We start from the raw sequence: 10,167 nt of genomic DNA, 5'->3' as shown, positions 1-10,167 counted from the left end.
TACCGCTATAGTAATCCACTTGGCAGAGAGTGAAGCTTGGTTGTAATAAATGCTTTTTCCAGCATGATGTAGAATTAGAGTTTTAATTGTTTTAGGAGTCCAGAGCTGTCAATTAGTAGGAAAGTGGCTTTTATTAGTTAGTTTAAAAGTGAATAGGTGTCATTAGGAAAGGACTTCGAATTCCCCTCAGAGGAATCGGAGTCAAGTAGGAGAACTTTATAAATAGCTGAAAGAGAAATAAACAAAGGGTTGGAGATTTATGAAAAAACAGAGTTTTTATCAGCTTATGTAAAAAGACTTTTTGACAGTAATATAAGGATTACTTTTTCTTCCCAAGATTCATCATGTGTTCAATGCTCAGAATATGTGTGGTTTTGTCATTATCCTTTTATATATTTTACAGCTCACTAAATATGCAATCACTCTGAATTCACCTAGTGCTCAGACTTCCTGTGTATATTTATGAGTTGAGGTTCTTTTTGAGAGATGTTTTGAGTGTTAAACATTATATGCCTTGGCTTCTATGATTGAGTGGTTTATAGTTTACTGCAGAAGTATTTGACTCCATGAGCCCAATGGAAGAGATGTTATTTTGTTGTTCCAACCAGCTTGTTTTCATAAAATGTTTGAAGAATTAGCCATCTTTTCTTGTTAATAATTCCTATTACAAATCTGTGAGAGAGCCCTCTCTGACTAAGGAGGCTAACCTTAGTCTAAAGCCTGGTCTGAAGTAGTTACATGAAATCTAACTGGTAGCAGCCATCAGTACATGATTTTGTGATAACAGAAGGTTAAGGGGTGGGCTACCCAATGTAGACGCGATCCCCGAAAAAATATATATTTTCAGTTTTGTAAAAAGCGAAATGTGTATTAATATGGAGGGGTCAGGGTTTGACCACCTGACCTCCTCCTCATAATTTGACTTCCGAACCGATCCACCAATGACCCGCCTTGGGACATCCACCCGACAAATTTATATAAACCCGTCTTTTTTTCAGTGTGCCTAGCAGCATGGAGGAGCCAAGAGCATGCATGGAAATCGAGGCATGAATTTTTAATTAATTTATTGCAGGTGGAACCATGAGCCTAGAGAAGAGGCAGGGGGAACCATGATTGGGTGAAATTCTCAGGAGGGTGAAATTTTTGCAGTGTCCAAATTGGACAAATTTTATGTCGATCTTACACCTCTCAGCGACACGAACCTGATGGCATAGTCAGTTTCCTAATCTGAGTAAACGATCTTCAGATGAACCAGAGGAGGGAATATTTGAGAAATCTAGGGGGAATCTAAAAGATTCCTTAAGCCCCAGATTTCCACTTTCTCATAATTTAGAAATTTGACAGTCAATTTTGTACTATTCAACACCACAAATATGATGGTGCATTCAGATTTTCCATTTGACCATTCTATTTTTTGGCCACTTTTCAAAGTGGAGTGAAAATGCCAGCATTCAATGTGCGAGCAGTCATTCCATGAGATTCGACCCCGCGAGATTGATGGTATGGCCAACTTCAGCAGTTTGACATCCTCTTCTTTAGATGGCCCCAAGATTTGAGGTATATGCAGTGTGTTCATGTACTTCTTTCTTCTAGGAGATGCATTGTGTTGCATAGATCCTTGTTTGATGTTTGATGTGGGATCTTGTTTCTTACTTGTTTCATGATTCCTCCTTGATGTGATGCGGAATCATTTGTGAGATGTACTTATTGTCATGATGCGTCATGTTTTGTTTGAGATCCCTTTGTCGTTATGTTGATGGGATATGTATCACCATGTATGTTTTCATTGAGATCCCTTTTATGCCATGTTGGTGGGATGTCCATTATCATCATGCATGAGTTTGTTTCATACTGATAGGAGTGATTTTTGACTGAGAGTTCCTATAGCGGAACATCTCTTGGCGCCACTCCTGCGTCAGGGCATTTTCCTTGTATGATAGGGAAGTTGCCTCTTATGTACATCATCATTATTGACAACTGTTAATGCAGCGGCCAACACCATCTTGACACTGGGGCCCGGAGATGTAGTCTCTCCTAGACGAACTCCATTATCAAGGTCTTGTGTATTATGTTGCTGATTCTTGTCATGTTTCTTCTTCTTTACAGCATGTCGATATGTTCAATTATGCTATTTTAAATGCAATTTTAATCACATTATGAAAGTAAAAGATCTTAGTTAAATTCGGGAGTTGAGTCAACTCGGATCAATGAGGGAAATTCCACTATGTGATATTTAATGTTTGACAAGTGTTATAATATTGAAGTTCTTGGTCTTCTATAATTATTTTGTAGATTGAACAAGACAATCTCATTTTGTGTGTCCTCATGTTCTCTCACCTAGAATATCTCGATGATGATATAAAAGCTCAATTTGATGGCATTGAAAATTCTCTAGTGTGTGAGATTATAACAACTGAAATCTAGAAGTTATTTCTAATAGAGTTGAACTAGCTATGTCTATTCCAAAACAAAATGGAGTTGAATATTATAGTGTTGAATGAAATAAATGAAGCGTCTCTGGAAATAATGTTTATTCAAAATGGTTGTGGTTTCTGAGAAAAAAATGACCCAATGGTTGCAACTATGTCTAAAATGTTTGAAAAATAATTAGAGATTGAATGCTCTGCAACTTCATTTTTCACTAAATGGGAGTTAAGGAATTGAAGGGAAATATGGAAATTTTCATATTCATTGAAAATTTTCTTCTGACAAAGAAGCTGAAAAGATATGTGTTACCATTTTGCAGGTAGGGGCCGTAGTCGGCCACCTGAATACTTGTCTCTATGCATGAGCTTGAGAACAATCCATGTTTCAATGTTGGGCAAGGGCCAGTCCTAACAGAGGAAGGCATAATCGAAATGGAGGCATTAATCATGGAGCGTTGTACATGCACAGAGCCATGCGGTTTGGTCTTTCTGTAGTCTGGTGGCATGTTTGTGGCGTGTCGTGTAAATTACAAGACATATGTCTTGTATAGACAAATAAGGCATAGGTAACAAGAGTTATATCCAAACTATAAACCAAACATTCCATGCCAGGGAACTAATGGAAACATTATTTTACGCTGGTGAAATATACGAATGGAAAAATTCAGATAATATATGGTCTTCCTCGAGAAGAGGCCAAATAAGATGATGAAGTGGAAAAACTATGGTCGAAGCTATTTTGAGTACATAGCAGGGCAAGGAATAACCATCTTACTTTAATGTTAACGTCACTATTTCAATTACAATAGTCCCAGCAGTGCCTGCGGTAGGGTCTAATAAAATATATGTAGCGTGTGAAAGACCTCTTTCATAAACATAATAAAAATAACTAAAAAGGTTGTGTGATAGGTTTCTTAAATCCTATTTTCTATTATGCTAACTTAAATGCCATATTTTGTAGGGTATGATTGAAATGAAAATATTACTAGATTGATTATATGTTTCACACTAGTTTAGTGGTGCAACATCAAAATGGCTTCTTTCATTGTATTCATCCATTGCTTCAACTGAACAACGAAGGTTTTTCTAGGTCCATCAAAAAATATATATGTAAGGTACAACAAAAATCTTTCATTTTATGCTTAGAAATGAAAAATGAAAAAATTGGTTTACAATGATACCAAGTGACCAGGATGGAGATTACCTATGTTTATAGTGATGCCTCTTTCTCAATTTGTATACATCTTTGTTTATAATTTTTATTTCTATCTATGATTGAGTTAAGGAAGATGAATGAATTATATATTGAACTTATATGTATAAGGGAAGAAGAAGAAGGGGTGGTAAGGGGAAAGGTGTGTAACCAAAAGGTGTGGAATCAAAACATATGGAGAACATGTGGTGTACAATGAAGGTGTTAGCATGCTTTCTAAAAAGTGGTGGGTTGGCCAAAGAGTGTGGAAAACAAACTTTGGATATGTATTTTATTTGGTTATATATTAAAAATTTGGATATCCAGGGCACATAATCATATGTATTAACACTTTGGATATGCAAGGGCACTTTGAATATGTTGAGAATATAAATTAACTTGACAAAAAAAGACAAAAATAAGGTTCACAATTTTATTTTCCTTACAGAAATCAATGAACATCGTCAATGGTTTTTTTTCTTAAACTGAATGCAATGCTCATTGTTAATCTAATTACTTTTAAATTAATATATATCATATATCTAGTTACATCAAATCATAAACCAACATCTACATCGAAATCAATGCATCTAGTGCAAGCAATAAAATAGTATTAGAAATCAACATCTACATTGAAATAAATGCATTAAATGCAAACAATAAAATAGTATTATAATCAACATCTACACTGAAATCAATGCATCTAGTGCATGCAATAAAAAATAATTAGAAATCAACATCTACATTGAAGTCAATGCATTTAGTTCAATAAATCAAATAGGATTAGAGACCAACATCTACACTGAAATCAATGCATCTAATGTAAGAAATCAAAAACTACATTAAAATCAATGCTTCCAATGGAATCAATCAAATAGGAGTAGAAATCAAAATCTACACTGAAACCAATGTATATATTTCATTGGAAAAACAAAATATTCATGGCTTTCCAAATCCAATTTCTTTTAACTTTTCTAAAATCCTTACTTCCTCTTCCTTTATGGTTAATAATGCTTAATATTATATAATACTATATGATAGTTGTATTTATCTCAGTGTGTCTCTTTCTTCTTCATTTTCCCTCCCCCATCCATTTCTATGTCTATCTTTCCCCCTATCTCCTTCTCTCTCCCCCATCTATCTCTCTATCTCTCCACCTCTCCCTTCCTCTCTCTATCTCTCTCTTCTTCCCTCTCTATCCCTCTGTTATCTATATCTCTATCTCCCCAAAACATCCTTCTTTGTCTCTCTATTTCACTTCCCAAAAGACACACACAGACTCTCTCTCCATATCTATCTATTTATCCTTCCCTCTCTCTCGTTGACTCTCTCTTCTTCCCTTTCACCCCCTCCATCTATATCTCTATTTCCATACATCTCTCCTTGTCCCTCTATCTCACTCCCAAACATACATATTCTCTTTCCATATCTATGTATCTATCTTTCCATCCCTCTTTAAATTCGCCTCTCTCTCTTTACCTTCATCCTTTCTCTCTCTCTTCCCTTTCTCTCCCCCCTCTCTCTCTCCCCTCCTACTCTCATCTCTCCCTCACTCTCTCTTCATATCTCCCTTGTCACTCCCTTTCTCTCTCTATTTCTTTATTCTTCCCTCCCTCTCTCTCCCCCTCCAACTCCATTTCTATCTCCTTCCCTCTCTCCTTCTCTTTCTCAATTCCTATCTCTCATCCTTCCTCTCTCTCCCTTTTTATCCAACTTCTTTATGTCTCTCCACCCATCTCTCTCTCTCTCTCTCTCTCTCTCTCTCTCTCTCTCTCCACCCTCCAACTCTGAAACTATCTCCCTCTCTCTCTCCTTCTCTCTCTCCTCCATCCATTTTTGCATCTCACTCTCACTCTCCTCCCCTTATCTCCCTCTCTCTCCCCTTTCCTTCTCTCTTTCTCTTCCCTCCTCTCCTTTATCCCTCACTCTCTCTCTATCTCTCCCTTATCACTCCCTCTTTCTATCCACCTCTATCTCTCTATGTCTTTGTTCTTCCCTCCCTCTCTCTCCCCCCCATCAATTTCTCTCTATCCACCATCCAACTCTGTCACTATCTCCTTCTCTCCCTTCCCTTCCCGTGCTTTTGTCTCTCTGAGTCTTTATATCTCTTTCTCTCTCTTTCATCCATATGATCAAGAATTGTTACTATGTGTGATAAATAATATATGTAAGGTTTAATATAGTAGTACTTATCATGGAGACTATTATTATTATTATATGTTGGAATAATAATAATCAATATTATTAATTAGTATACCAATAATAATATATAACTAAGTAATAGTTAAACTATACATTCTTAAGAGACCAATTTCTTATGATGAAATTAATAACTTTATTCCTTACATTTTATGTTTTCTATTTTACATAACATTTTCATTTTGCATTACATTTTACATCATAATTTACATTTTAAATTACATTGTATTTTACATGTAAAAATGTTATGATACTTACATTTTGTCTTATGTTTAACAACTACACTTTTTCTATACTAAGCTATAAAGCACCCCTTAACACACACAATTTAATATTAATAACTATATTAGTATTAAATTTAATATTAATATTCCGTTAAAAAAAATTAATAATAATATAGTTAACACAGAATTAATATTAATATTAATATTTTTTAATGATAATATAGTTAACAAAGAATTAATATTAATATTAATATTTTTAAATGTTAATATAGTGATATTAATATTAATATGATCAAATTGAAAAGAGATAAATATATTAATGTTAATATAATGAGAGGAGATATTAACACAATATAATCGGCTAATAAATGATTATGGAGCCCTAAAATAACAACATAGGTATGGAATAGAAATATTTGATTTACAGCGTTGATCATTATAACAAGCCATTAATGTTATAACTTTTATTAGTGTTTCGTTATAAGTGTCATAACATTAATTAGAATAATTTTTTTTATTTATTTTAATTAATAAAAGAGTATTGGTTAATAAATAATAAAAATAATAGTAATTATTTTTATTATTATTTTTATAACTATATATATTAATAACAATCCTATTATTATTGTTAATAATATATAAGAATATTATTAATATAATAATAACATTAATATTAATAATAATACAATATCAATAATAACTACTAGTGTATTGGCCTCTTGTGATTGGACTGCGGATTACATTGTCTTTTCTTCAAGTTTTATTGCAGGTCTCGAGCATGCACTCCATTTTCTCCCTTCGTCCAACTAAGTTCACTAGGCTTCACGTGGTAAAACATTGGAATTATTGTACCCTACGACTCCAGTGAGTAATTATTACCTTATAATATATATATATATATATATATATATATATATATATAAAATACGGCTTTAAGGAAAATTATAATATAAGAAGAGGTATTATTTGTTGTAAGGGGAAACATGTGGAAGATAAAATTAGGCCAAGTACACTACGAAGCAGAGGAATAGCCATCCTTATTCATTTAAATGCATCAAGAAAGTCTAACTAGATTTTCTCTAATTTAACATTGTAACCTACATAGCAGTGTTTAGTTTTCTTTGTAATTTTACTTTATATATATATATATATATATATATATTTTTGTTATCCTCACTCTAATAATAAAACAATTATAAATTCAAAATTATAATTTTGAGAATGAGGAGTTAGTTCTTTAAACTAGGGAGTTTAGTTAGGATGAGAGATTCTCTCTAACTAGTTCTTCTAAATTAGTGTTTTGTTAAGAAATATCTCAACCAAGTTTGTTCAAGATAGACGCATTATCTTGAGACAAACTTCCTCATGTATTTATTTGTACTATTATCATTTTTTATACATTGGATGAGAATGAGAATGTGAAGAACGCGATAAGGGTAAGGCCTTTTCCGCCATGTCTAGTTTTTCTATATTTCTGTTATTTATTGTATGAGTGATTTATTGTTAATGTGTTAATTTTCTACAATGGGTATCTAAGCAATTTTGGTTCTTAGGGCCTATGTGAGTCCATCGATTTGCTACCAGTTATTGATAGGTGTGTGCAAGGAAACGTGAGGCGCTATTGAGAAGGGAGAAATTAATGAGAGCCAATCGCATAACCAGAAGAAGTATCACTGCAATGGAAACAAAATCAACGTAGAATTCCTGAACTTGTTGCACAACTTCATGTTCATCAGAATCTCCAAGAATCTAAAGGTAGTGAGTCTTCAAAATGTTGGAAAAATACAGGTGATATTCACCAAACCGTGGATTACTTAAGTGTCGTTTTAGATGTTGAATGTTCTCTATTGTTGGGCGTAGAAAGCAAACTGCTTTTAGGTGTGTCATTACATCTTTTGAAAGAGAATCCACTGTTTCTACAAGAAATACTTCCTTCTGAAGTAATTCTGACTGCGAGAAAACCACACTTGTAATGCGGACCATATTTGCATCCAAAATGAGGACTTGTATGCCTGAAATGTCGTGAAGCATTCTGTTGACATAGTCCCTCACCGCAGTGACGACCATCCCTCACCGCAGTGAGCTGTCATGAGCTTCAGTTCCAACTCTCTGGCTTCTACAAAAGATCCTTCTCCCAAATTACTATCTAATTTCACAGAACTCTTATTTTAGGGCGCCTTATTTGGCTTTTTATTAGGCAATGCTTCATGTTCATCAGGCTTACGCTTCTTTTGATTTCCCTTCCCGATGAGGTTTTTCTACCTGCTCAACCACATCATTTTTTGAATCTTGGTTGGTATCCTGAATGTATGGTTTTGCAATGCTTCTAACGGATTCCTTATCTTCATCAGTCAGGCTGTCCCATCCGGGCATTTTCTCTATTGGACTAGTCCACCAGCCAGTCTCTAGGAAGCGTTTGGCATGACGCCAGGCCGACACTTTCCCACGGAACTTGGGATTATCTGATTCAACCATTTTTGAGATGCAGACCTAGCCTTTTACTATCTTCTCATTACAGCTTTTACAAATTGCACGTGAACTTTTAGCACTCTCTGTGTCATATTCATTGCTGCCATCATCTGCAGTACTTCCACCACCACCCAGCATAGAACCTTCATCATACTTCCTGATTTTTTTTGATCTTCTCATCTAAGTGCGTCAACCCCTTCAACATCATTTAATGTTTTAAATTGACATTTTTCCTTCAGAATACAGCCTACATGATTCCACATAGGCATGAAGCCATCGAACTGTGTGGCAGCGATCATCTTGGCGATTCTCAGCACGTCTTTCTCGATGGTAATTTTACATGTCTTGCAGGTCAATCTTGAAGACTTGGCATATTCGATCTTCCATGGTTTTGAAGGATTTGCCATTGAATCGAACTTCTTCGGGCTTCAATGCTTGGAGCTTGCAAAGGATACAGTGATACGCACAGCAAAAGGCAGAGTACCTTACGTTCATTAATGAGTAGAACGAAGCAACCCATATTCTTTAAAGTCAAAGATTAAAAAAAAAACACAAATTCAAAGGCCAAGTCGTTATTTCTAAAATGAATTTTGCACTTAAGTTCATTTAAAGTAATGATTTTTTAAATTAAATGGGCATACCAAGCGTGTATTAAAAGTATAAATCAAGTTGGAATGGTTAAATAAGGGACTAAAAAAATGAAGATAAAGTGTTTCTTGTGGAGAGATAAGGTTATGAAAGCACTCTTTTAAAGATGTGTAATCATGATAAAATTAATAGAGTAATAAGGGTATGCTTTTTAATTTGTATAACATTTATGGAGTGATAAGTTGTATTTTGTAAATCTTTGGAGTGATAAGGTTGTAACTTTTGGTTTGAAAAATTTCATTTAATTTTGAACACAAGTTGCTTCAAGAATTTGTAATTTTGGAATTATCATTGCTTGAGAAGTTACAATGACAATTTTGTGAAGGTGAAGGTTGATGTACTCCAGTAATTAATAAAATCCTAATTTTTGTGGTGCTTGTGTCCTAGATCCGCCCGAAATTGAATAAGGGGATATTAGGTACACCATGTGTAATGAATGCGTGTGCATGACTTGTGTTCAGATTATCAAAACGCTGTCTTTGTATTATGATTAAACAACTACATGTACATAAGCAAGCTTAAGTATAAGAACGGTTAATCAAGCTCCTGTAATCACGCTTAAGTACACAAGATCATCAACTTGATAAGATGATCTCCCAAGAAAGCACACTTCACATCATGTAATCAAAGCAATCAAGTTAAAGATGCTACAAAATCAAACATTTCATGCCAAGACGACATCAACATCATCAACACTTTTTGTATCACTTGCAGATAAACATTTTTTAACAGAATTGTATGCATGCATTCTCGATTGTAATCGACACCCTAATTTGAATTGTTAAGGTGAATACATTAAGTCAAGTAAGTATTCAACTGAGTCATCAAGATTGAACTTGTCATTTGTCACTTGGGTGCATTTTCGACAGTGTTTGACACCCTTCCTTTTTTAAATCAACACATTCAGTGAGTACATTCAAGAAAGCACAAAGTGTCAGTAATCAATCAAGCAAGTTCAAGCAAGCCATCTAGCAAGCAATCATCATCAAACAAGTGTGAATTCTAGTAT

The 10,167-nt window shown here is 34.3% G+C and overlaps 1 pseudogene; it reads right to left on the bottom strand.

Annotated features, from left to right (window-relative positions):
- Positions 1-8,184: 8,184 nt before the first annotated feature.
- Positions 8,185-8,917, bottom strand: LOC149166062 (poly [ADP-ribose] polymerase 1 pseudogene; annotated as a pseudogene).
- Positions 8,918-10,167: the final 1,250 nt, after the last annotated feature.

Source organism: Pinus tabuliformis, chromosome 5_1 (assembly GCF_031772625.1).
Source record: "Pinus tabuliformis cultivar Carrire ecotype Pingquan chromosome 5_1, CPIR1, whole genome shotgun sequence".
NCBI lineage: Eukaryota > Viridiplantae > Streptophyta > Pinopsida > Pinales > Pinaceae > Pinus > Pinus tabuliformis.
Note: the sequence above shows the minus strand (reverse complement) of the source record. Positions and strands in the feature narration are given on the sequence as shown.